At 39.6% G+C, this 26,608-nt stretch overlaps 1 protein-coding gene across 9 annotated transcripts in view; it reads left to right on the plus strand.

Annotated features, from left to right (window-relative positions):
• Positions 1-26,608, plus strand: part of LOC101920115 (dual specificity calcium/calmodulin-dependent 3',5'-cyclic nucleotide phosphodiesterase 1C) — a 372,306-nt gene that overhangs the window by 251,324 nt on the left and 94,374 nt on the right. The gene's annotated exons all lie outside the window — the stretch shown is intronic.

Here is a 26,608-nt window from a genome sequence, read left to right on the forward strand (position 1 = left end):
ACAGAAGAGAGTTTGTTTTCAGCTTTGATACTTTAAGACAAAAAAAGTCTAGGACAATATGTAGAACAATACTGCTGAAAGTCTCCTTGTAGAACCAAGCACTGACAAGGCTGGAATGCCAGCTATAGTCTCCTATGAAATTATCTTCTTTTGCTTTCTTGTATGCGTCCATTATTATTTTCACTTGTGTGCTGACTAGAAGTTAAAATCTTTTCGTCATGGTCCTCTCTCATTCTGTAAATAGGTGATACAGCTGAATTTGAAGTGAAAACTTCCGATTTTACTAGCATTTCCTTTCTGTGGGTAGGGTAAAATTATGAGTTTTATATAAACTATATCCTAGGCATAAAAAAGAAGAGAAATTCCTCTGCATTAAGACCTAATTTCCACTTATTATTGAAAGGTATATATTTAATTAGCACAGAAAGAAGCTGCTGTATATATTGGAAGAACAGAAAGGATTAACAAGAATTTTGGCGCTTTTTTGGCTAGATTTCTTTATCCTATCCTTAGCTTGACATCTTTCATCTGAGTATCTGCAAGCATAAGTAGGCTTTATTGTGAGACTCCTACCTTATCCTGATTTCATCTGGGTCTTGGATAAAAATGTTCTTGCCTCTTCAATTAGTCTTACCATGCAGTATGGATTGGTAATTCAATGAGTGATCTTATGACAAAAAGGACCACAAATTTACTTCCAGAGACAGTCTTTTATTAGCTTACGGCATATTAGCTGCTCATAAATCAGTTTAATTCTTTCTGCTCATGTTATACATGTTCTGTGTATAAACATACACTGCCAGTTTCCAGGTCTTCCTGCCTAGTGACTTCAGTTAGATCTAAACTTAAACCTAACAGGAGCCAGAAGGGCAAAATGGCATACATGACCATTTGTAACAGATACAGCTCTAAGTCAGGAATTTCCTTTTTGCCTTCTTGAAGGAGTACTTTACCCAGCTTCCTCTGGCAAATGCTGATGTATTAAATGCCTGCAGTGAAATATTGCTCTCAATTACCCAGCCCAGAGGTATCTGGAAATTGCACCAGATTAAGTGATAGGCAGAATGAAATTGAAATACATTTTCTTTGGGTGCTGAAAGCATGTCCTTTAGCAGCCCCATTGATGGGAACTCCGTACTGCAAAAGCGTTGACTCTCTGCTACAGCAGTGATTAAATTGAGTAGCGTTTTTTGGCCCAGTTGAAGAGTAATATTTCTTCTGCTAGAAGTGATTAGCCTCCGGTTTTGTGCCATGTGTCTTCAGAGGACTTACAGTGATCTCCCAATTAGAAGGTTCAGCATGCTGCCCTTTCAAAGCCCAAACACTTTATTGATTAAGCCCTCCAAAAAAATGGAGGTGCTCAAAATCCCAGTGCCTTCCTGACAATGAAATCATGTTTTGTTTTATGTACTCGGATTTTTAAAAATGTGGACAACTTGCTTAGATGGAATAAAGCTTTTGCGTGGAAGTTTTTAGGAACTCCTGGAAAACTGGAAATAATAAAGCAACCCCGCAGTTAGAGTCAATGGAGTAATTCCAAAAGTAAAGTTTTGAAAGATGTAAAGATCTTTTTTTCATTTTCTTCAGCCAGCACTGGTTTGTTGTTTGCCTTTCCCCCCCCTCTCCCACACTTACAAGTGCTGTGGGAGGGCTGTAGAGGAGGGATGATCAAGAATCCTAAAAGGGACCAAGTATTTCAGTGTAGCAAAAACATATTAACCTGTCTTCCTGAGACACCAGGAATTAAGTGGTAGCTCTCTAAGCCTGTCTTTACATGTTAGTCAGTTGATGAGTCAGTCTCACCAAGCAAATTTTTGAATTTGCGAGAAAATTCCAGTAGTCACATTTAATGTATTTTGTTATCCCAGCCCGTGGCCTGGGGAGTGTGCAAAGGCCCTGGTGCCATCTCCTTGGGCTGCCATCAGCTGACAGCCAGGCCCTGGTGATGTTGTTCCCTCTGCACGCATTCTGCCATGGCAGGAAAATACCTTTCCTGGCTGGTGCACCAAACTGGAGGAGGCGCAAAACGTGGACAAAGCAAAGGTGTTTTGCAGTGGGCCTGCCTTTAACGGCAACATAGGCATAACAAAATCAGTATATATGACTTTATAAGAGACAACACTTGGGTTGACTGAATTTCCTCGTGGGATGTAGAGGAGACAAATTAAATGGTGCACTCCCAGAGGTGTTACATCTTACTGTTGTTGTGGAAGAGAGTGATATGGTGAGTGTTGAGTGGCTTCCAGTGGCCACCTTTTGTGAACATGAGTCAGGAACGGGTGACAGGATAACATGAGTTTTGTGTGAGGAAAGGCCATAACGTTATTGTGGTGCAAACCCCCTTGTTTCAAATGAAAAATATTTTCTTCTCTTTTTTTTTTTTTTTTTAATTTTTGGATCACAGGCATGTGCCACATCCTTAGTTGTCCTCCAAAGAGGGTGACTTTCCACAGGTTTCTAGTTGTTCTTCCCCAAGGTACTCCAAAACGATCTGAAATGGCTTGATGTGCACTGCTGACAGTGCAGGCTAAAAGCACGCTAAGAAGTGATTTTGGTTTCAAAGTGGAGAGGAATTCTGTTTCAAAGAGGCTGAGGAGCAAGAGTGTGCTGGGAAGAGAGGGACAAAGGTCTTGCATATAAATTTTTCATTGTATTGAAGCTTTATGGAATGAGAGACACCACCTGTTTCCTAGGCCTTGTAAAGGAGTTGGAGTTTGTGTGTGCATACAGTTTACAACTACTTCCCCTGTGTGATGATGTCCTTAAGGGAACCGTGTGATAAGAAAAGCAGGCAGCAGTTTATCTCTCCCAGTTTTTAATTTTATTCAGCAGAGTCAATCCTCAGAGGACCATGACAATTGTGGGGATTAGGAGCGGATTTCCCCTGGCCCACAGGCACATCAGATTTCTGTGCCCGCGGAGGTGCTTTTCCCATTGCTCTGCTGACACGCTTTGCTCTCAGCGCTTCCACGTGTGTTCAGCTTCGTAAGAAAGCTTCTGCGAAAGATTTCTGAACAACCTATTACTTCTCCTGGCAGGGACACAGGGAAATCTTAAGCGCATCAGGAGAAAAATATATTGGTATAGTTGTGTTTTACATCATTAAAGCAATAGAATATGTGCCTCAGAGTTAGTGCATACATAGGCATCTGTGCTGATCTTAGTATGGAAGAACAGAAAACAAGATCTTAGAATAATAACGTGGCACAGTAAGTATGTGGTCTCATACTCAGATAACCCCAAATCTGTAACTTATAACCATAGACCATTTAGAATTAGGTCTGTTAGACATGTGTGTGCACACTGCTTCAGTTTTGAAATCCTGTAGTCAGAAGTATGGTCAGACTAATGAATAAGGCTTGAAGTGATGATAAGACTATTCAATTCCCATTTCATCAAGGGTTTTCCTCTTTCATGCAGACCAAGACAGTATGTGTGCTCTTGAGTCCCAGCTCTGTGTATTTAAAATTACTTTAATGACCTTGTCATAGGATAGCGATGAAAAATCCTCCAATATTTGTTTGAGGTGCTTATATCTAATGGTGATGAAGGCTACTGAAGGGCTTGGATAAAATGAAGTTTGTACAAGTCATGCATTTTAATACCTCTAGGTAGTGAATTTTCTTTGGACATAAGGTCTGTAATCAGTTCATGTTCCAGGCAAGGCAAAATACCTTACAAATTTTTGTAGTTGCTATCTTAAGCTGGTTACTCGTGGCTGAATTCTTCAAACTTTTTCCATGTCTGCGGACAAATTCAGTGTTACAAAAGCTACAGGCTCAAACGTGTTTAACTCTGTCCCTTCTTCCCACCTTGGATAGACACATATCTATTTTAGTTAGAAATTTCTGTTTGTGTAGTGCAGCTGATTGCATTTAGGTGAATAAATGATGTTTTGTCTGCCAAAAGTAACGTGTGGACTTTCTTGAGCAGTCATTTTCTCTTGGGCTCTGAAAAATAAAATGTTTCCATTGTTAGATCAAGTTGAGAGTTACCGCCAGTTCCTATGAATGCTGCCAGACACGAAGTCTGGAGCATCGTGTGACTGAACCTTGGCTCCACCAGTAACAACAATGCTCGCTCCCATCATTGGGCTAGCTTCGAGCATTTTTATGTAGACCAATTTCTGATGCTGTGGGCCAACCCAAACAGTAAATGTAAACTCACAATACATAGCCTGTTTGGGTAAAAAGTAGACTGAGAGCAATCTTGTTTTTTTATCTCTTGGCTTAAAACCAACTTCTTGTTCTGGACTGTCATCACTAATGACAGGCAGATTTACTAGTCCCCTCCAAGTCCATATAACAAAATTAGTAACCAAACAACTTCAAGTGTTTTCTTGATTTAAAGAATAATGAGTATATAGTAAGTAAAAAGCTTTTTCACCAAATTGTTTTGATTGAGTATTTACACAAATAAGTCAGGCTTAGGGAAAAAAAAATGCTCATTAGTATAACCGTAATGACGTGCTCATTTACATTAAGAAATCAAGACTGGCTCTAATGGATCACACTTTGTTGTTGGTGGTGTTTTTTTTAATCCTTCTTGTTTTCCATGAAATCATTGTGATTAGTTTTAAAACAATGCAATTAGGCCTTTAGATATGGTATTTGAATATTTATTCTGTTGATCTGTATAATTAAAAGCACCCTTTCTCTGAAGCATAATTTTTAATTATCTTCAGTGGTAGTGTATCTCTAATAAGTGCTCTAGCTAAGGCATGCAATTATCCCACACAATCGTTGCAGTGAAGTTTTGGTTGTTAGTGATGCCTTGTTACATTGCATCTGCAGGCTGCTTTGTCTAAAGATCCAGAAAAACAATTAATGCTAGGCTAGAATGTACAGAGATAACCTGGTACACTGAACCAACAGGTTTATTTTGGGATGGAAGGCTAGAGCACTCAGCCCATAGCGTAGTTGGTTCGGGTGGGCCATAAGCAGTAGCTCTGGAATAGGCAGAATGGTGGTGAGATGGTTTGCTCCGTGCTACATTTTGACCTGGAGCTTATATACTCATTTGTCTAATTGCAGCAGAGTTGGGCTGGTCTGACTGTAAAATTCCTTTGTGGTGAGCCTGCACAGAAGTTTGGGTGTTACAAGATCAGAGGCGAGGGCACTCATATCCCAAAATAATCATTGTTTTGGCAGTGTGGTAAATTTCTTCTCAGAAATGGAGTACATGGTGGTTGATCAGTTTATTGAAAGAACTTGGCCTAGACAATAAAGCATGAAGTTTCCCACAAGTGTCCCATCTCGTTTCCCTTTTTACCATCACATACCCACTGCCAAGTGTTCAGGGGTCTCTGTCCTGCCTCCGCTCCCTGCTGGCTGAAGCGGCTCTTTGCATGGCCTCACGCCGTCACCCACTTCCCTGAGTGACCACTTCGTCTGGGTTTTCAGGAAACCTGAGAAGGAACATGCTCAGCCCAGCAGTGACTCCTCTTCCCAAGCTCATCGATGTTTGCCCTGCTGCCTGTGGTGGATGTGAATTGAATCTCATAAAGTTTATGCATCAACAGGCTTATGGCTTCGTGTAAGCTTCCAAATGAAATGCCTAAATCCCTTACATGAAATACATTAAGGTAATACTATTTGCTTTTTTTTCTTGCCTCGATTTACCAATCATTTTCTTTTCCTTCAGATTTTAAGATGGAATATTGAGTTGTTATAACAGTGATTTAGGTTTAGTACGCTAAATTGATTTAGCTGCAGTATGCTTTGATTCTGGAGCATTCAGCTTCTGAAGTCTTCCTAAGCGGAATCTAACATGGTCCATGGAGATGTCCAAAAGTGCACATGGGTGTGTGCACACACATACACCCACTCTAATGCTTTTGTTAACATGAGGCAAGATGTACTTTATCAGTGATGAACCTGCTATGGTTCTGTAAAACTTGTTCTATGAAAATGCAAACTTATGTGATGAATTAGTTCGTAAGATTTTACTATTAGCTATAGCACAGCTGTGTGATCATTGTACGCCAACAGACTACCATCAAGAAGCACAGTTCTGCATGGTTCTGATAAAGAAGGATAATAATGTAATGAAAGAATGATTCAGGCTAGAAGGGACCTCTGGGGTTGGTTTGTTCATCCTGCTGAGTGCAGGGCTAACTTTAGAGTTAGGCTAGTTTGCTCAGGGTCCTGTGCTGCTGGCTTTCAAAAGTCTCCAAAAATGGACATTCCACAACTGATCCAGGGCTTAACCACTCCCTGTAAATAGTTTTCCTTTGGCTGGGACAAGAACAGTGCTCATAAAATGGTCATGAATAAATGTAGATAGGAAATCACATGACTTCAGTGATGTTCTGGAACAGTGCTCTGGTAGGATTTGTGGGAGGAGAAAGCATCCCCGTGAGCCTAAGATGCATATTTTGTCTGATTATAGAAGTGGTAATATGATATAACTGTCTCTGATAGCAAAGAACTCGACTCAGTGACCCATTTCAGATTTGAAACCACTAATGGGTGTTGAATTTGCTGTTTGCACTTGAAATGGTCATCTTTCTGCTGCTTCCCTGTGTTTCTATAGGATTGTAAACATCACACATTTCTTATTGTGCCCTGCTCTGGTTTTATTTCTGTAGGGAATAGGAGCAATCTTTCTCCTTGAATTAACAAAGCTGAGTCTCTCCTGAGAAATTCAGGAAAAGACTGGGCACAGTAATAGAGCTTATTATCTAATTTACCAGAGGAACAATATTATTCATGGTTACTCATTTCGTACTTTCTCTGGGTAGAGAGGGTACCTCATACGCCAGGTCTGTTAGTGCAGTAGCTTTATCAGGCAATTAATTCTCAGGCACATATATATAATGAAGTCAATATTTTACCTCAATCATTATTATTTTTTTCTATATTTGTCAAGTTGTTTTTCTTTTCTGCTGCCTTGCACTATTGTATGAATTATAAAGTCACTAAAGTCGCTACTGAATCCACCTGTGTTTTAAGTTTCTCAGTGCTGATCTAAGGTGAGACCCTAAGAAGGCAACTAGGTCATGGAAACATTGTCACTCATCCTGTAGTGGTGGCAAGCCCAGGTGGGCTGTGAGGGAGCGGGCTGAAGCCCCATGCCCGTTGTGTGAAATCTGAGGAATTGTGCAAATATAGAAACTTTTATCTGGGGGAGAGGGACAGAGGGGCAAGGGCAGCAGCCTCTGTGTTAACATCATTTTCCATCTGTACCACTGCTGGGCTTTGCCACATCTGCAGCCGTTGCTGCGTGCCTGGCCCTGCAGTTGTGCATACATGCACACATAGTATAAAACTACCTTCTGCTCAAAGGTCTGTTCTTCTAAGCGAAGATGGTGACTTACTGCTTTAAGTGCCAAGTAATATATAGCAATTTAATGACCTTATAAGAAACACTAATCCTAGTATGAAGCAGAATTTTCTGTTCTCTCCGTTATGATCAAGCATGTGTTACATTTTAAATAGAGTTGTTAGAGGGAAAGGATTATTTGCTTGTGTTGTAGGAAATGTAAAATTGCATCTAATGAGTTTGTTCACAGTTTTTCGTACTGTATATTGCCATTAAAATCAATGATTTGAAATATTAAACATAGTAATTACACTTTGGACTGTGTTTCATTTAAACTTACTATGACGGAATAATTTTCCTTACAAAGTGTCAAATTGCTGTCAATTCACTTTCTGAATAAGTTATTGAGTTCTAGGAGAAATACATGCCTGAATAAAGTAATGAGCTGTTTATAGTATGGGTATACTGCTAGAAAATATTCCTTAGAAATGATGTGGTGTGTAGTTGGTGTGCTTTTCACCACTTCTTTTGAAGAGTAGTGTATTTGAGAATACACTTTACCAGAAGAGCTGCTTTGCTTGGTTGTGTAAGAAGGTGGGAAGCAAGACAGATGAAATGTCTTGAAAATTAGAAGATAAACTTAGTCTTTCTAATCGAGTTCTTCAAGCAGTGAAGATTTAGCTGTTCTCAGGGAATTTAAAAATTTTTAGTAGGTGCTAATAAGTTGAAAAAATAAGTCACTTAAGGATTTCAGAGCCTTCATTAGATACTTCCCGAGAATATTCTTGTCTTTATAGCCTCTTATAAAGCCCTTGCACAAAAATATCTAAGTACTTTCCAGCAGCATATTAAATGACATCACTAACATTTTTAAAAGTTGCAGTAAAAGTTATACCAGAACTATAATGACCTCTATTCTATTTTATGTAACGCAACAATGTTGTAGCAGTGGTTACATTTGGGCCAGGAATAACATGGAGTTTTTGTAGGGATGTTAAAGCAGGTTTGAACCTGCAGAAGTTGCTTACCGGGAGAGTTTCATGACAGGTAGGTCTGACCTGGCAGTACAGCAAAGGGTTTTGTGGGGTTTTTTTCTGAATCTTTGACTCTGGAAATATGCAAGAGAAAATGAAGATTACTTAGAAGATTACTTGGTCAGTTTACTATGGAAAATACTTTTTGAATTCTCTTTTATTTTGCTCTTGTCTTTTCTGCTTGAGGAAAGAAGAACTCTTTGTCAGTCACCGATAAGGAAATGTATCTTGAAATGAGGTTTTCTTCAATCTCTGAAAAATGGGTCTTTTCCAACTCAAAGTCATCAGTCTTTCTATATGTAATAGAAAATGAAATTTATGTCCCCTGGAAAAAGTCAAACATTAATACAGAGAAGGTTAATTATTAGCTGTGGGTGTGTTACCATTTTAACTTGCAGGCTTTGTCAGCAGGAGGGGAGGCTGGAAACAAAGTGCGATTGTAAATATCCCACGTCAAGGGGTGTCTGCTGAGTGATGGCTCCGTTTGCTCTTATCTCAAACTCTCCCTTCTCTTTAGTGGTAATTAACCATAACCTTGGGTTTCAGATATTACAAAGGCACACAAGGCACAGTAACAATTGCTTGTCACTGTCTTCTCTGACAGTCCCAGTGTCTGTAGTATACACTCAGCCCCAAGGATTTAAGCATACACTGGGTGCTAAAGGGAACATCCATAGCTTTTAGACTCAGTTCAATAGAAATAAAGTGTTTGCCACTTGGAGGTTTTTTTTCTGCCAAATGTTCACATTTCATGGCTAAAACTATTCCGAATTTTTACTTTAACTTTTCATGAGGAAACTCCTGGTTTTGACCAACCCTACTGTTTGCCTTCTCAAATTATAAAAACAGGCTGTTAAAATAGCTGAAAGAAAGGGATCTGCTCACAGGATGAAAGAACAAGTGTGGTGTTAGGAACGATGCTGGGAAGATGCAATGATAGAGGCCTCATACTTGGGAGAAAAGCAACCACCCGATACCCACTCCTAATGGCACAGTACAAAGGAGAACATAATTTCTTAAAACCTGTGTGAAGGTAACCAGGTAAAAATGCCAACAGAAAGAGCATGTGTAAAGATCACACAACACACAGCTTGGGAAACTTTTATCCCTTTTTGCTAGTGTCATTCCTGAGGCAACTGAATGCCCCTTTGCCAGCAAGGGATGTCTTTCATATTGCAGCATGTTACCGCTGTTGCCTTTCCAGCAGTAACCCAGTACAGTGGATGGACATTACATCCCATAAAGACTGGCTTCATGTGGCTTGTTATTAAACAGATATAGCATCCAAAAACATGCAGATTTTTTTTCTGTCTTTGGAGCATTCAGTATCACCCCTACTTGGAAGCCCTGAGGTCTAGTAAAGGTTGTGCTAGTACTGACACTCTCTCTGTTTCTTTCTGTATGCAGCTACTACTCAAAACTTAGTTTAATAAAGATTCCAACATTGTCTAATTATTTGAAAAGTTATTCGGGCAGATGATCACATATCACCTGTGTATGAGCACCTGTGTTTTAAAAAGGAAAAGGACAGTACACTTCACACACCATTTGGAGAAAAAACAGAACGTTTGAGAACTGAGTCTTATTTAAGGTTAATAGCATACCTTTTTTTTTTTTTTCCCTGAAGTTCTTTTAGGTGATCCCATAAAATATGCTTCCTTTCACTATGACTTTTGTGGTTTGTAGCCTTAAAGCCTCATGCCTGCAGCAGCAGTGATTCTGCTCAGATTGGTGTAGGAAAATGAATAACATAACCATTTTCAGGGACAAAAAGGAGTAAACCTGTTTACTGGTCAGTGTCCTTCCCTCTGCTTACAGAGGCCTTCTTGGCATCTGAGTGCTCTGCTGACTGGTACGTGAGGCATCCCCTGGGTGGCCAAGAAGAAATACTCCCCTTCAATAGCTACGTTTCTTAGCCTCTCCAAGCTGTCACTACGCTTGCTTACCTTCTTCCTTCATCTTTCTCATGCCAATTCTTCTACACAAAATTTGTATCATTTTTGATCATTAAAGCTCATAGCTATCTATGATGACAGTTTCTGTCAACGCTGCCCTTCAGATTCCTTGACTGTGCATTAATAAGTTAGGAACATGTTTAAAATTAGACACATGCTCTGATCACACATAGCTGATTATCTTTATCTATTGCATTCATCCTCCTTGATGACTCTAGCAGTAACTTAATGCTTTTGTCCATACTGACTTCTACATATCTTGTAAAATTTCTTGTATAATAACTTTTTTAATGTCTATCATTCCCTAAAGTATGATCAATATTTGGTGTGAGTTCTTATTCTTCTGGGAGGAAAGTCAGTGTGTCAAATTTCAGAAGAAATTGGCATTACTCAGTGGAAAATGTCAACCCTGATAGGGGACCAGAGTCTTGTTACCACTGTCCTTCACAGAAGTGCCCTGCCTTTTGCTTGTGTTAGGTTTCATTAGCAGAGCAATTTCTGCTCACTGATGGTAATGCCCTTATGTTAATGCGTATATTCTTAGACCATATGACAACATGTCTGATAGTTAAAAAGGCTTGCACTCGTGATGCTGGAATAGGAAGCCACGTGGACCAAAGGAACGTTCTTCCCAAAAGCTGACCATTAAAAGATTGTGCTCTCAATCATACAGCTATTGCATAGACTCTCTTTAGCATTGTTTCTGCACTGCAGCTCAGTATGTATGTCCACTTACACTGGTAATCTGGAGCGTACATTCATTCCTCTAGGCAAAGAAATGGACTGTTTGTTAGTATGTGCAGAATACACTCTTACTCTTTTCCTTCTCTGGTACTATTTGAAGGTACATCTTTCACATCCAGCCTAAAACGGTTAGGACAGGTTTGCTCCTTTTGAATGCATACACTTTAGTATGTCGTTGTGGTTGTAGGCTTGGTTAGTAAGGCTCAGAAGCTTTGCCTACATAAAAGATAATGGGCAACATTACTGACAAAGTGAGCCATCGATAGATGTTCTTGACAAATGTGATAGGGTTTTTTTTTGGGGGGGGGGCTCTACTTCCTCTGTCTTTTTGCATTATAATGGACAGTTTGAAAGAAAAGAAAGCGATGGCAAACAAGAATCAATCCAGCCCCAGCTATGTCTCAGTTTCAACCTGACCCTTTTTGACTTGTTCTACAAAATTAAGTCCAACTTCTACCTCAGTCAGCACCAGTAACAGAAGTCGGAAAGTGTAGGGGTCAGGCATCTTACAGCTTTCGTGCTAGACTGATGGGATGGGCTCTAATACACTATGTTTTTCTGAAGTCAGAGAAAAGTTCGTCTTCCCTGGTGGCGGAATTAGGCCAGCTCTGAGCATGGCAAAAAGTTTTCCCCTTTTTTGGGAAGCCGTAATTGAGACTCAGGCTGCCACATGGGCGACCTCAGTGGGGCTTGCCTGGGGCTCTGGGCACTCGGCGTGCTTTTGCACCTTTGGCCAATTCCAAAATTCTGCCTTCTCCTTCCTGAAACAAATAATTGTTTTTATTATACAAAGCAGTTAGCCATTTAGCTGAAGTTTAAAATATTTTAATGAACCGTAACACTATCTAATGTAACTGCATGATTAATTTTTCACATAATTGTTCCTATATAACAGTGCTTATAAAATGTTAATAGCATGATTGAAAACCTGTTAGTGAACGGGCCAGGGTTGGGGTTTTTTCTGAAGACATATGAAGGGATTTTTTTGCAGTTTGCTGATACACTGAAATGTGCTGAAGCTATCAAATCAAAATAGTTCAGGTTCCTTCAGGCTGTGCTCACAACATATTGTAATACAGCCAGAGAGGCCCATGGCCCCTGCAGGTGTGCCTTAGGTGTGTGTGTCGTGGTTTAACCCCAGCTGGCAACTGGATAGGGAGGAGAATTGGGAAAAAGGTAAAACTCACGGGTTGATGTTAAGAACAGTTTAATAATTGAAATTAGATAAATAAATAGATAAAATTATGATGATGATGAAAAGGGAGACAACAAAAAGAGAGAGAGAAATAAAAGCCAGGAAACCAAGTGATGCACAATACAGTTGCTCACCACCCACTGACAGATGCCCATCCGGTCCCTGGGCAGCGATCAGCAGCCCCCAGCCAACTGCCCCCAGTTTATATACTGAGCACAAGGTTCTATGGTATGGGATATTCCTTCGGTTAGTTTGGGTCAGCTTCCCTGGCTGTGCTCCCTTCCAGCTTCTGGGAAGCTGGAATGTCCTTGACTTTGCAGGGTAAGCACTAGTTAGCAACAACTAAACCATCAGTGTGTTATCAACATGATTGTCATACTAAATCCAAAACACAGCACTGTACCAGCTACTAGGAAGAAAATTAACTCTATGCCAGCTGAAACCAGGGCAGTGTAGATGGGGTAGTATGTGCTCCAGAATTGTATCACTTATTCAGGGTAAATGGTCAAATCCCTTGCTTCTAACTATCCTATAACAATGCTATACCTGTCATGGTAATAAGCTCATTTTTATGTATGTTTTTAAGGAAACACACGTGAATCTTACTGAGGTTACAACCTCTAAATTGTCATTTGCAGAATAGGAGCTTGAAATCAAAATACTGCCAGGAGAGGAGAGTAATAAGAAAATGGTTAGGAATTAGAGCTGTAATCAAAATGTAGTCAGTGTGGTTTAGGCTTAAATAACATGAGTCAAGCTGTAACTATTTTTAATGATTATTGGATAGATATGTGATGCCCTACATTGGTAATTTAAAAATAAGTTTTATGTAAGGGACGTGTCATTAAATTCATGACAATGAAGTTCAATTACCAATCTATAAAGTGTTAAAGATACTGCTGTGTACTGCAGTATAGGAATATTGATTTTACTTTTTTAGTATATTTATTATTTTAAAGCAATAGGATTTTTTTTTCTTCAAGCCCAAGAGAAGGAAGCAGACTATTTCATAATGGCCTGAACTGATCCTACAAATGTTCGTGCTTATGCTTGACTTTACTCCTGAGTGATGTGCAGCTGTGTTAAGCAGAAGGTTCCAAGATCAAAGCCTAATTTAAGAAGACATAACGATAGGGCTAATAAACAGGAGAAAGACAAGGGATATAGCACAATGTTTAACTGAACTACATATGGGCACTGTATCAAGAGTAACCTGTGGTCTCATGTTCAAGATACTGGTTTTGTGTTTTTTCTTCTCATATTAAGTTTAAGCCCCGATCCTGGGACATACTGAATGAGCCTAAGCATGCTGAGGTCAGTGGGAACTAATGAAGCAACCAACATTGTATATCAGTCATTCAGGTGATTTATTTTTTTATTATTATTATTTCCCTCTCACTTTTAAGAATAGTTCAAATCTGCTTTTTTAATTACTTATCAAAGCAGATTTTTAAAAGAGCTCTGGGTTTTAACCATATAGTGCTTCCAGTGATCACATTTGCTTTACTGTTCCCTAACTGAATTGTTCACTAGTTGTCCTGTGTTCCTGGTCTGTTTCCAGAAACTTTCAGTATCCCGCTTTCTGCTCATGAACCCTCACTGACAACATAGTTATGGTTCCTTCATTTCCTCTTTTCCAACCCTAGAGGGGACAGGATGCTGCAGTAATGAGCACACGTATTTCCAAAGAACATACAAGTCTTGTTACCTGAGAGTTTAGAGTGAGAAGCAGCATGAGCTATTGGGTAGGTTACGAATTGCTAACTCATGGACTAACAAAATTGAATGAAGTGTGGGTAAAATGGAAGTTACCAGGGGCTGTTAATTCCTGGAACTGAATCTAAGACAGTGCAAGTTTACAACACTGAAGATCTGAGTTAACGTTTCTTACTCTGTGAGGTGACCCGCAAGATGAGAGCAAAAGGGTCTTATATTTAAATGCAACTTAAATCAGAGTTATTATACACAACAATTTTTTAGTAGGTTTGTTTATGGAGCCAAAACATTACAAGTGTATTCTCTGAAGTTGTCTATTATTATTTTATTTGAAACATAATGTTTACAGACTTCTAAGTCTGATGCTTTTATGCTTATATTGACATTAATTAGTTTTAAAAAGAAGAAAACCTTTTGCAGTCATAATTCTGGTCAAAGGTTGCAAAAGCATCCTGAATTGCTTAAGAAAAAAGTATGAATGAATATCTCCAGGACTATCCTTTATGTCTGATGGAAGATAATTACCTGTAATAATAACACAAAGTATGTATATGTTGTTTTTAATCCACTGACCTTTAGTAGGAGTGACCCAACTCTCATATAGTTTCCAGAAGACCTAAAAATCCTAACATAAATTTTGAATGAAAAATCTACAGGTTTGGTTGAAATTGGTGGATCATCTGCCCCAAAGTAAAGTACAGCAGCTGAAGGTCACTGGAGTGAATCCCGTTTTGATTGTTGGGTCTGCTTGGGGAGTGAGTGACAAAGTGAGCAAGGCTGTAAGGCTGGGTCACCACATTTCTCCTCCTTCAGAAACCAGGAGGTTAGGTCTGTGGAGAGCTTATCTAGTGACATCAAGCTGCCATCCTTTCTTATGAGTTGCTGGGGTAGGTGGGCTGGAAAATATAAGACACGCACCTTGCAGTTTTCTTCATCAAAGCTATGGTTCAGATTGCTTACGTGGGTAAACACTGCAGAGTTTGACCGATGCAATGCAGTATGTACCTACAGGTGGTTCATCTGTGAGAGATGCCGATTCTCATGAGCAAGCATCTCTGAAATGCAGTCATCCCTGCTGCAAGATTTCTGAACAGTGAATGCTTGGGTATTGGTCTTTGCCTCAGACTGGGGCACGGGCCCAAGCGAAGGCTCTTCAGCTGGCAGCAGGTTTCTCCCTCATGAGTGTAATCGAATGGCAAATCTTAGTGAAGTAATTAGAAGTGGTGTTTGAGAGAGTGCAGTTAATTCCTTCAAACTGGGCTGGTTTGTTCACCTGTGTGATGCTCTGGAGGTTGTTTTGAAGGACTTTGTAACACACAAGAGCAGTTTAAAGATCTAGATCTACATCTTTGTTGTTGTTTGTGTATATCCAATATATTTTTATATAAGGGTGTGCAGAAGGAAGGCAGGTGGGTTTTATCATCTAGGGCTGCTGTGCAGAAAGGTCAGATTTTAGGAAGCTATCACTGACTGCTCTCATATTTGCTGACAAAGAGTTATGGTGCTGATATGCCTTTGGAAATTTATATACAGAGAAACATTAATACTTTCAACTGTGTATAAATATAGCCTTTGGTCTTCCATTTTATTCTGTTAAATCCAGTATTACCTGAACAATAGCTTCCAATTAAACTAACTGTTCCTCAGTCCCAGTAATGCTTCCCCTTAAGGGAATGTGTTTTAGTGTGCTTGCCTAGGTATTGACTTTCTAACCACTTCATTTTATTCTGAAGAAGGAATAGGAATAGGAAGGAAAAGGAAACTCAGTGCTTGATTTAATTAAAAAAAATAATATTGAATACTAGCTGTCAGAAAGAGATACATTTTTTCCCCAAACCTATATAGATACACAATATTCACCCTGTTCTTTAAGATTTGCTGCCAACAACTTAACATTTCTGTTAAAACCCATATATTTCCTTAAAATAATTTCATGAAATTGTGCATTTTTAAGTATGAAATGGGGCAGGAGGCTGTCTTTTTCAGTCCTCTTGTGTCTTTGAGCCATGTAACGGTGGTTTATCAGGCTGCAGAAACATTTAATGTCAAGATTATTTACATTTCTGAATATTAAAACTGGAGCGCTTGAAAGTCATTAAAGCATGAAAATGCTTGGTCAACTGTTTTCAGTGTTTTAAAGTGTGCCTTTCACTATTTCGTGCAGTCCTAGCTCAACAGTGTGGAACAGAAGTTCTTATGTTTCAAGGATGTAAAAGAAAAGCAAAAAAGAAACTTTATATAAATGGATTAATATATGGAAATTTAAAATGTGAGATTAAAAAGAAGGAACAGTATCCCACACTGGAACAATTAATACAGATAGGTCCACATTTATAAATTTTTGCATAAGAATTGCTGGGAAGACTGTTTTTTCTTTTTTAAGCTTTTCTTCCCCAAAGTTACCAGTCCCCAAGCACAGGAAGAATAAGCTTTATACTTCATGGAAAAAAGAACTAAAGCACTAAAGCCAGTTCATTGTGGTCCTATACAGTTAAAAATGTGACCTTTTTTGCTCTCAGTGAAAAGAAGCAGTGGTCATGTTATTAGTGCTTCTGTTAATTACAAATCCTAAAAGGGCTTGAGTTATTGGACTGTGATAGTGTGGTATTTTTAGATATGGACAAGTTATTTATAGACATTTTAATAGCTCCTTCTACTCTGCAAAATTAATCTGAAGGCACTTTTACACAATGTGTTTTAGAAATCATCCCAATAAATTAGCTTAAGTCTCCTATAGCTGAAGCAGTTTTTCTGTTTTTTCGTGGTGCAGCCAGCAAATCTCATCACACAATGTATTTATTAAGGCTGTAGCAACCAGCAAGTCGGGCACTACAGTGCCCAGCCGCCAGGAACCTGGCTGCTAGCTGGAGGCTAGTGCAGGGAGGGAAGTTCATGGAGTGTATTGCTCTTGAGGCTTTTTTAGAGGGTAAGTTCTTGTAACATCCAAAGAACTCGGGACTCTACTTTAAAAAAAAAAATAATTTTTTTTTCATGCCTATTTGCATTGTGGCCTAGTAGCTGGAGCACTGGCATAGAAAATGCCAAGATTTTGACTGCAAGGCAAAAAGGGGGTTTACATCTAGTTGCTAGGAGAGCGTCTTGACCTCCACTTCCCAGGCTTACGGAGGTGGCAGGGTTGGGAGGTGGCCAACCCAAAGAAATGTCAGATTTGTGAGGCCACGTGGAAAGCAAGAGGAAATCCTAGTGGTTAGTGTTGAAAGGAGGATTTCTGGATGCCAAGTCACCGCTTTGTACTTTGTTTATACGCTTCATGCACCTCTTTAGGAAAATGGTAATCTTTTGCAACAAGACTGTACTAAGCTGTACTTTTGTAGCTGTGTCAACCCACAGATAGTTCTGCACCTCATTTTTTAACCTGTAATCTAAAGTTGCCAGTCAAAATATGCTGTCTAGTTTCAGGAATACTTAAAAGCAGGAATTTGAGGACCTAAGTGTGAATTGGCTCTGCTGGGGAATGAAGTCATCCACCAGGGATGAAGTTTCATGTTTCATTGGCCTAGGAGTGGGATGGAAACAAGTAGAGAAATCTTGACTGTGGCATTCCAGTCAAGTCACCTGCCTGGCAGGGAACTGATCTTAAACCTCTCATCACTGTCTAGGCCCTTGGGGAGGATTAGGCTTCCAGGTTTGGAAACATGGAGTCAAAGGGATTAGTGCTGAGTTAATAAAAACTTGAACTCGATATGTGGATTCTCTCGGCGTGCTTGATGCAGCAAAATACTGCAGCTTCCCTTAGATTAATGTGTCGTCTTGATTTGGGAGATCAACATCAAAACTTGTCTGATTGCTCAGGCTGTTTAAGCCAGGAAAAATGAAAACAGCAGGTTGGTAGCTGGAAATGCTGCCTACCCGGTTCTTGCTGGGATATCAGCCTACACTGTATCTTTTTAAGGTGAGTACATAACATCCAGTTACTTTGCAGCATATAGAAATTGATCCATGAACATGAGCAATGGATGACTACTATGACCTGGAAATTTCCAAACCATGCAAACTTCTCTAAGTCTAGACTTAAGCGTATAGTGATGTTTCTGCTTCTCATTGTACATCCAGTGATTATTGAAAAAAGAGAGTTTGAGAGATTATTACACTTCCTTTGTAAAGATGATGGGAAAATGTATTAGCTATTTTTATTGCCACAATAATTGCAAAATCAATCACATTACATATTATTGTTATCTCTTCAGCTTTTTTATTCATAATACAGAGCAACACTACAAAGTTAATACAGCAAACATTCATCAATGCAAACTTTCATTATCATGACAGTTTATTTTGTGGAAATGAGAAGGGGAAAACAAACAACCCACAAGCCCTAGAAAAGCTGGATAAAAGATCCACTCACAAGTTCCACAGCTGTGTCAGAAGATTCTTTTCTTGATGCCACTTCCCCCTCCCCACCCCCACCCCCCACCTCATAGCCATTCTTTCAGTGATATTTTTCTCTTACTTTTTTTCAACCTATTATTTTCTTACTTCTGTGCATTGCTCTTTCCTACTATTCCAAAGTGTCGGATGTATGTATGTTTGGATGCAGATATTGGAGAAGTGAAACTTCCACCTTGCCAAGTGCCAAAGGTGGAAGACAATGACTCAAAATACTGAACCAGCAAAAGTATTTCATGTCTATGGGCCACAGATTCAGATGCTTGGCACTGGCTGTGGGAAAAAATTCAGTCCAGGTAGCTGCTCATGCCCACCTTTGCCTTTGTCCTCTCTTAGTAGACGTGTCAGAATGTTTTTGATCTGTAGATCCGTACGGTTGTACTGAGGCATTGCTGGCTTGACTCACCCAGCCAGTCCCAGGCTATGTCGTAGCTCTCTTCTTTGGCACAAGAACACTCAGCGTTTGGATGAAGTGTTTAGCCCTGTCCTGAGGCATTTTGATCTCCTGGCTGAAATGGTGACAGCCATGGAACTCCCATGGGATGGTGCACACACTCTGGTTTTCATGTTTCTCTCCATCACAGGCTCCTTGGCCTCATATTTGGCTCCTACTTTTAAATGTATGTTGTATATGGACTATTGGACTTCTGATAATTTCTGCTGTGCTGTTGGCGTGAAGTGGCCAATACAGTGGGAGAGTAGCTGGAGGGGAAGTGGAGGCTGAGATCCCAGTCTCGATGCAGTGGCTCAGGGCTGTTGATTCAGGTGGCAACGAGCAGTGGAAGAGATCAACGGGAATCTCACCTATCCTTAAGCTGAAGAAAATGCACTTGTAAGGCATCGATAGGAGAAAAGAGGGATTTGTATTTCTTTAGGCAGTGCAGTGTCTTAAAATTGAATCTTTATGTCAAAATGTAAAGCTTTATGCTTAAAGCTTTGCCAGTTTGCTGCCTATCCCCTTCTAGGTTTACCATACAGAATATGTATCTTCATGGTTCTTTCTGCAGTGTCCCTTCAGCTACGTTGAACGTTGTATACGAAGTAATTTTACCATCTCTACTCCCAGAAGCAGCAGCCTCACAGCTTCCATCTCTGCCTGCTTTGTCTGTGGCATTACCCAAATCAATACCTCTGACTTCTATTTAAAAACATGTGCTTCTTCCCAGAATCTGTGCATTTAAAAAATGACCTCTAACACTGCTTTTACCAACCCACCTCTGAGGAAGCAGATGGTGTGCTCTGAGGGCTCAGCAGAGTCTGTGTGTGGCTGAATCCATCTGGCACTGGAGAACACTGTCCTGTAGTGTTTACTCAGGGCAGTTAGCAAGCAGAATTGCCGAGGGTATTACCATCAAATGTTTCCCCTCTTTCTTAATTTTCTCCGTATTACTAATGCATTGAAACTCTACAGTCAAGGCAGCAAGATGTAAATGATGTTCAAAACAAATTCCCTGCCCAGTGATGCAGAGAAAGGAAGCATGACCTGATGAAAAAATCAGTATTGCAGTAGGGCCCACGGTGGCACAAAATTACAAAAATACAAAAGAAAGCCTGCTAGAATGTAATTTCAGAAAGGTTTTGTTCAGAATTCAGAATTTGAAATGCTACCTTAGCATGCTTCATGCTGCTCCCTACTGGACTCCAATTGATTAACTTACATATTTATTAGCAGCTGGTGGTTGCCTTAGCCTGTAGCTACTAGGGTGAGACGAGATACGTAATGTGCCTGTGCTAGTACCTACACAGGAGCATCTATTTTGTGTTTTTCAGTATCATTGCACTCCTGGAAGGAAAAAAAGGAGTTTTTTACTAGAGGCTATTAGGTTATGCTAACTTATTGAGGTTACACTTTCATTTATTTGGTGAAATAAAGACAAGGGTTGCACCCATGTGGGTTTTGGAAGAGAAAGCCCTGGTTTTGCTGAGCAGAACTCAACGCTTTCTCCCTTGAAAATTTTTGCTTTATGTTCAGGAAAAAATGTATCCCGACTGTAATCCATAAGTCAATGGGACAACAGTGACAGTGAGCCTGAATCCCAAGCAAGCTGTGTTGCAAGTATCACAAGTGCTTACATGCCAGTGTCAGCATATGCCCTATACAAATTCAGCAGTCCCACAGGGGCCTTTGGGGTAAATTGAATTAAAATATTGAACCAGCCTTTTCCATGTGTGAGAACCAGTTATGAAAGAGCTCGTCTGAATGGATGCTAGGGCTGGGGCAGAAAACACTTTCACAGGGCTTTTGTAAGTAAAGAAATCGGGATTTGTGTCTAGCTTGTCATTTCATCAGTTGATTCTGGGCTTCCATGTTAGTTTTGCTTTTCAGATTGTTCTGGGAAGAGCAAAAGTGCAGTTTTAGCCTCTTCCTTCCCAGCAGCACTTGAAAGGCCAGCCCTTGTCCTTTGAATCCAATTTACAGGTTTCCCAGGTACTTGCTTTCCACACACCCCTGATGCTTGCATCAGTGTAAGGCTAAATATTTACAAAGAGCTTTTTCTGGACTAGTTATCTCCTATAACTTTAACAGTTTTGTTGTTTTGGGGTTTTTTTATTTTATTTTACACAAGTTGTTCAACACTGGAAAGGGTAGAGAAGTATTACAAGTTTAAATTCGCCAAAGGTTGTTGCTTGGGTTTATTCACTTTTTTCCTTCTTTTTCTCCTCAACAGTTTTTTAATGAGAAAAGTGATGGGGATGGCTCTGTTTCCAGTTTTGTGTTTGAATTCTTGTGCATCTCTTCTTACGCATTTTTAGAAGTGTCAAGGACAGGAAAACATTGCAAATATAAATCCGTTCTCTTATAATTTGAAAAATGAGCAATGTTTACGTAGGAAAGAAACCATGGGAGCTTGTATTGTTCATTTAGTGTTGGTTGAAGCTGAGGAATACCATATGAAATTGAACATTTTTGGTGTACTTTCAGAGCATCAGTTATGACTAGACCTATATAATTCCTAAGTCAAAACAACACCATGTTCAAAATCAGATTTTTTTTCCCCCCACTTCAGTTTTAATCCATGAACCTGAATTTTTTAGGCAATTCTTCTGACAGCAGAATGTTGGCATTTTATGAGGTTTTCCATCCTTTCTGCTGGTCAATGGCAATTTTAGAGGCAGCTTTGCAAAGCAAATTTCCAAATATTGGGGAAAGTTACCTACTGTTCCTCCTTTTTTTTCGAATGAGTGAATCTGGCATAGTTGTTCAGCTGGGTAGTTTGGGTTTACTCAGTTGCAGAGAGGGATGGAGGGGCTGACTATACCGTACTCTTACTGAGCCTTTTGCTGTTGTGAGCATGGCACTCATGAAGCCTGGTTTGTCCTGTGTCAGAGCTGAGGCTCTCTTTAGATTCTTTGCTGTCTAATAATAGCTGCTGTGTTTTCCTCAGTGGAGGTTCAGTCATGTACGTTGTCCATTTATTGTCATACAGTGTGTACAAACAATGTTTTAGAAAACTGTTTGACATTGTTTGAAATTGACTGGTAGTTTCATTGGTCTCTAGAGGTGGACAGACAGTTTGAATCAGCCTCATTTTCCTAAGCAACTAAAAGATATCAATTAGGGTAAAACAAATCATGTTTTTTGCTTTATTGCTATTCTTCCCTCAAAAGGCCTTTGATTATTCTGAAAATCCACTGTTTAGTCACAATTGCTGTCTCAAGAGTAAAATCAAACAAGAATGTTTAGTATGGATCCTTTTAGATGCTGTTAATTCCATACAAGTCTATTGCTCTACTGTTAAGGTTAAGGATTTTTGAGGGATGAATGAAGTCTGCTGGAAAGCATCAGCGTTTTCATACCCCAAACTACTAAGTCTTCCTATTCTGGTCAGAAACCAGCATTTTCTCCTGACAGTACCACTACAGTCAGAAACCCAGTTCATGTTAACTCATGGTTACAAAAATGCCTTGGTAGGCTGAAAGCCATGTGATAATGATGTGTGTTTTCCCCCACTTGCTATTCCAGGTTCAAAATGCATTTTTAAGTTTTTAAAACTCAAGTTTTAACTTTTCTTAAGTTCTTTTCTTGGCATCTTCAGAATAATTCTTCACTTGTAGTGATTCATATCAGTTTTGCTGCATTTAACCAGTGCTTAACTAAACTATTTTATGCTTACTGAGGTAACTAGTGGCTTAACTATGGTGTAGTGTGTTCTGCTTTGCCACAAATGTAGATGAGAGATTTTCAGTGTTCAAGTTGAGTTGGAGGGGTTTATTGTGTAAAACAAATACAGACAGACTCTGCGTAACTTGAGCTCTGATTGGTTTGTGTGTTTTACACTGGGACAGAATTTGTAAACATAATTCCAGCTGTTCATCCAAACCTTACTGAAAAACCTTAAGAGCATGGATCCTGTTCAGATCTCCCATTGCCACCTCTGACTCGAGCGGTTTATGAGTTGGCGTGCTTGCCATGTGGTGTGGCAGGGGAGGTTGGAACGATGACTGCTGGTAGCATAAATTGGACAAAACTGGGAAAAGGCAAGCTGGATATGCCTTCAAAAGTTTTGGTCTTTTAGATGAAGATTAAAATGACCTTTGATAATTCAGTAACTTGTACAACCTTCTGATTCACTGTCATGCTTAACACTTTTTTTTTTTAAATCATTGGCTGTCCTCATACACATCCCTTCACTTTCCCTTACTTTTCCTCTGATAGTACTGTGCTGTTGTCATTTGGCACAGATTTTGTGAAGCTTTCCCTCTTCATTAGTGGACAGAAGGTCCTCAGAAGCTTTTTAGCTAGAGTGCACCTCTCAGTATCCATGTTGTGGTCATCTAAGTGCTGTGTCATCTGTGGAAGTGGATGGCAAAATGAAACTATTGTGGACAGCTTCAGTATCTGTCCCATTTTGCATTATTGATGTAGTTGTGCAATCTTATTGACATAATGCAGAAATAGGCCTCAGGAAGGTCAGGCAAAGCAAATGGCTGAGATGCTGCTAGTGACATTTCAACTAGTCATGGCGGTGCTGAAACAGCACAAGAGAGGAAAATACGAAGGAAAGGGAAGGATAGGCAGAAACAAGATAGTAGATAGTGCTGGTGCCAAGACTTCAAGCTAATCCATATTTATTGTGCCTATTTAGCAGCGTTTGAGGAATGAAAATTTACCAAGAAAAATATGAAAACACTTATCTGCAAAAGGATGATTTGGGAGCTAATACTTCCTTCAGTCAGAGCCTGAGGCAGGAGGGTATTTGGGTATTGCAGTAGTGAGTACAGCTGAAGTGTTCTGTGCCTCTATAGCAGCAAAACAAAGCTAATTGGTCTGCAGGTATCTGCAACCCCATGACACTCCTGCATGGCATGTGGAGTCCTGCAGTGCATGCAGGGAATGGAAATGGGAGACATATGCCCTTGTAAACATGATAATAATATGCATAAGTTTATTTTAATAAATGATCTTTACAAGTTTCCTGTTGTTCTTTGTTGCATCTTTTTCTCATTATCACTATTCAAAGACATTTTTAGTGCTGCTCCCCATTCTGACCTTGGGTTATTTCAAACAGATGCTTTTGAAGTGTTTTGTTTGTGTACCATTGAGCGTGTGCGGGAAATCTCAGGCAATTATATTTTTTCTTCTTACGTGAACAGCCATGAACAAGAAGTGTTTCCTACGATTTAACATTTTGTCAGCTGCACACAACTTTCTTTTCACAATTTTCAGTGCAAACTTTGCATTGCTTCATTCCTACCTGCTAATCTCTTTCATTGTACAATGAACAAACCATCAATCTCAAAAGTTACTTTTCTCCCAAGAGGTGATTTCCCAATCATGCTCTCCAAATTTGGATAATTGTACTTTTAACCTATCAGGTTGCTGAATATGTATTTCATGGTATCTCGAGGTTTTTCCGTAACATTTGCAGTTGGTAATTTGTACCAGCTGGAGCAGCCATTCTCACTCCTTTTTTATGGCTCAATAAAGAAGTGAGTTATTGCAATTAAAACAAGGATGTAAGATTCCACCAAGCAAAAGTACGTGATATATTCTTCGGATGGACCTCATGGGATGCTTGCGTAGCCTTTTCGATTTCATCTCTAAATAGGACATGTAATCTTGGAGAAATAAACATGCTTCAGAAATTTGCTTTTACCTGAACTTACTTTCACCATCAGTGTTGCAGTGGCCAGACTGTGGTTTTGGAGTAAGTCCAGTTCCTGTGCATATTAGCACCCAGGTTTGAAAGGCTGGTAGTGGTTTGCCACAGTACACCCAGATCTGTTAGCCAGGATGGAATTAAAGTAGACAAGGAAGCAGTCTGCAGTGCAAAGTCCAAACTACCGGAGTGTCAATAGAGGCCACTTCATGGAGAACTATTCTGAATCATTTGCACTCCAAAATAACGTGACTGGGACCCTATGGGACCCTATCTGAACTAGGTTTTTTTACAATTTGTGCTTGGCAACCTCTAGCTTTCATTTTGTAATGGCCTCTTGCCTTTTCTCTACAAAGACACTATGGTTCTGCTGATGGTTCCTAGGTTGTTAAAAATTTCTGGCATGGCAAATACCTAGCTCAACACCTTCTTCATGTGCAGCTAGAAGTTGGCAACAGCCTTGGTTTTACAGCCTTTAGCAGAAGACAAAGGAATGTTTACTACTGACTTTGGGAATGCTTCCCTCAAAATAAAGATAATTAAGGGTAGCAAGAATAGGCTTATTTTGTAGAAGTATAGACTGGCCAACTTGCAGCTGCCAAGAGGGAAATAATTTCGCAGTTTAATGCAAACTTTGTGGTCTTTTGGAGAACAACAGCTTGTTTTCAATGGTAGATTGTATATTGAGAAAAGACATATTAAGTGTATGAGCTAACAAATGTATGTGCTGGTATTACCAGAGAAGTGTGGTGAACTCCTGAACTTTTAGAGTTATTTCTTCAGGCTAAAAAAAGTCCATAGCAGAGCTTTAATATGGTGATAAGTGAAATTTTACCACTGACTCAGCTCATTTTTCTGATTTTTAGACCAGCAAATCAGCGCATAAGTAATGTCAGTCAATTAGCTCTGTAATATTCCTAGTAAGTATGTTTTTCTGATTGGATATCAGAGGCAGAAAAGTGAGGATCCAGATCTTAAATGTGTCTAAAAGCCTCAGTGCCTGGGTATCAGATCTAGCAAGGAAAGGTATAAGCCTTTAAATATAAAGGAAATGGTTGAAGTGTTTAACCAGAAATCTGAGTATTCGCTATTTATGCCAATTTAGAATAAAACAAAATCTGAAATGTTTTTTCAATAGGTTACCTCTGATCACAGCAAAAATTGAAGCTAGCAGCTGTGTAAAATGGATCATTAAGGAGAAAATGCTTTACAACTCCGGATTTATATGCAGCACAAAATCTTTGGCTAACATCAGTTTGCCTGTCTCTGGTGGGGTCAGTGGTAATGACTTCAAGAGCATGCAGCTGCCTTGGGGATCTAGAGAAACATGGGGGTCCATTAGAGTAAGCACAAGTTTGAGGTCTGTGCCTGTCTGTCCGCATAGCTGGTGGGATATAAGCGAGATGTAGTCTTCATCTGGGAAGTGCTGGTGGCTGAGGGTGGTCTGAAAGGAAACAGCTTGGGAAACACTTCTCCTGCCTTTGCTTACTGCACTTTTCTGAAGGCCAGGTGGGGACGTGCTCCTGCCTGAACTTCACATTGCATGTGGACTGTGATCTGCACTTGCCTGACTGCCCTGTGGGTTCCTAAAAGCAGCTCTGGAACATAACTGATTTTAGGAACTGGAAAGAATGAGATAGTTGCAGACTTTCTGCCCATGGATATTTTAATGGTAGCAGATGGGGGGCACGACTACGGCTACAATGAAATATTTTGAAATTATCTGCTGAACTTCTCCCTGATCTCTGCAGTGAGCATTAAGTAAAGAGTAAACATGGAGCTCTGACATTCAGAACTGCACAAAGCAATCTGCTAGCATAATTTGGAATAATGACCTTGTTCAAGGACCCAGAAATGTGATAATTGTGGTTTCAAAGGAAAAATGTTCCCTCTGTATAAAACAAAAGGGAATGCATCAGTGGATGCATCAACACTAAATTGATAGCATGTGTTAGTTGCCTCAAATGCAAATTTAGATGGTTCATTTCAGGTACCTATTTTTAAAGATGCAAAATAAAAATTTTGTTAGATTTGCAGCTGACATAACTGAGATAATTTTTTATAAAAGGCACCAGTGACTTGGAAAGACTTAATTCCTGAAGACTTCATTTGCTGTCTTTGGTTCTCATTTTCAACAAATTTAGTGATTCTACAGTTTCCCCAAAAACCCTCATTCACAGTAGCATTGCAAAA

The sequence above is a fragment of the Falco peregrinus genome, chromosome 5, assembly GCF_023634155.1.
Source record: "Falco peregrinus isolate bFalPer1 chromosome 5, bFalPer1.pri, whole genome shotgun sequence".
NCBI lineage: Eukaryota > Metazoa > Chordata > Aves > Falconiformes > Falconidae > Falco > Falco peregrinus.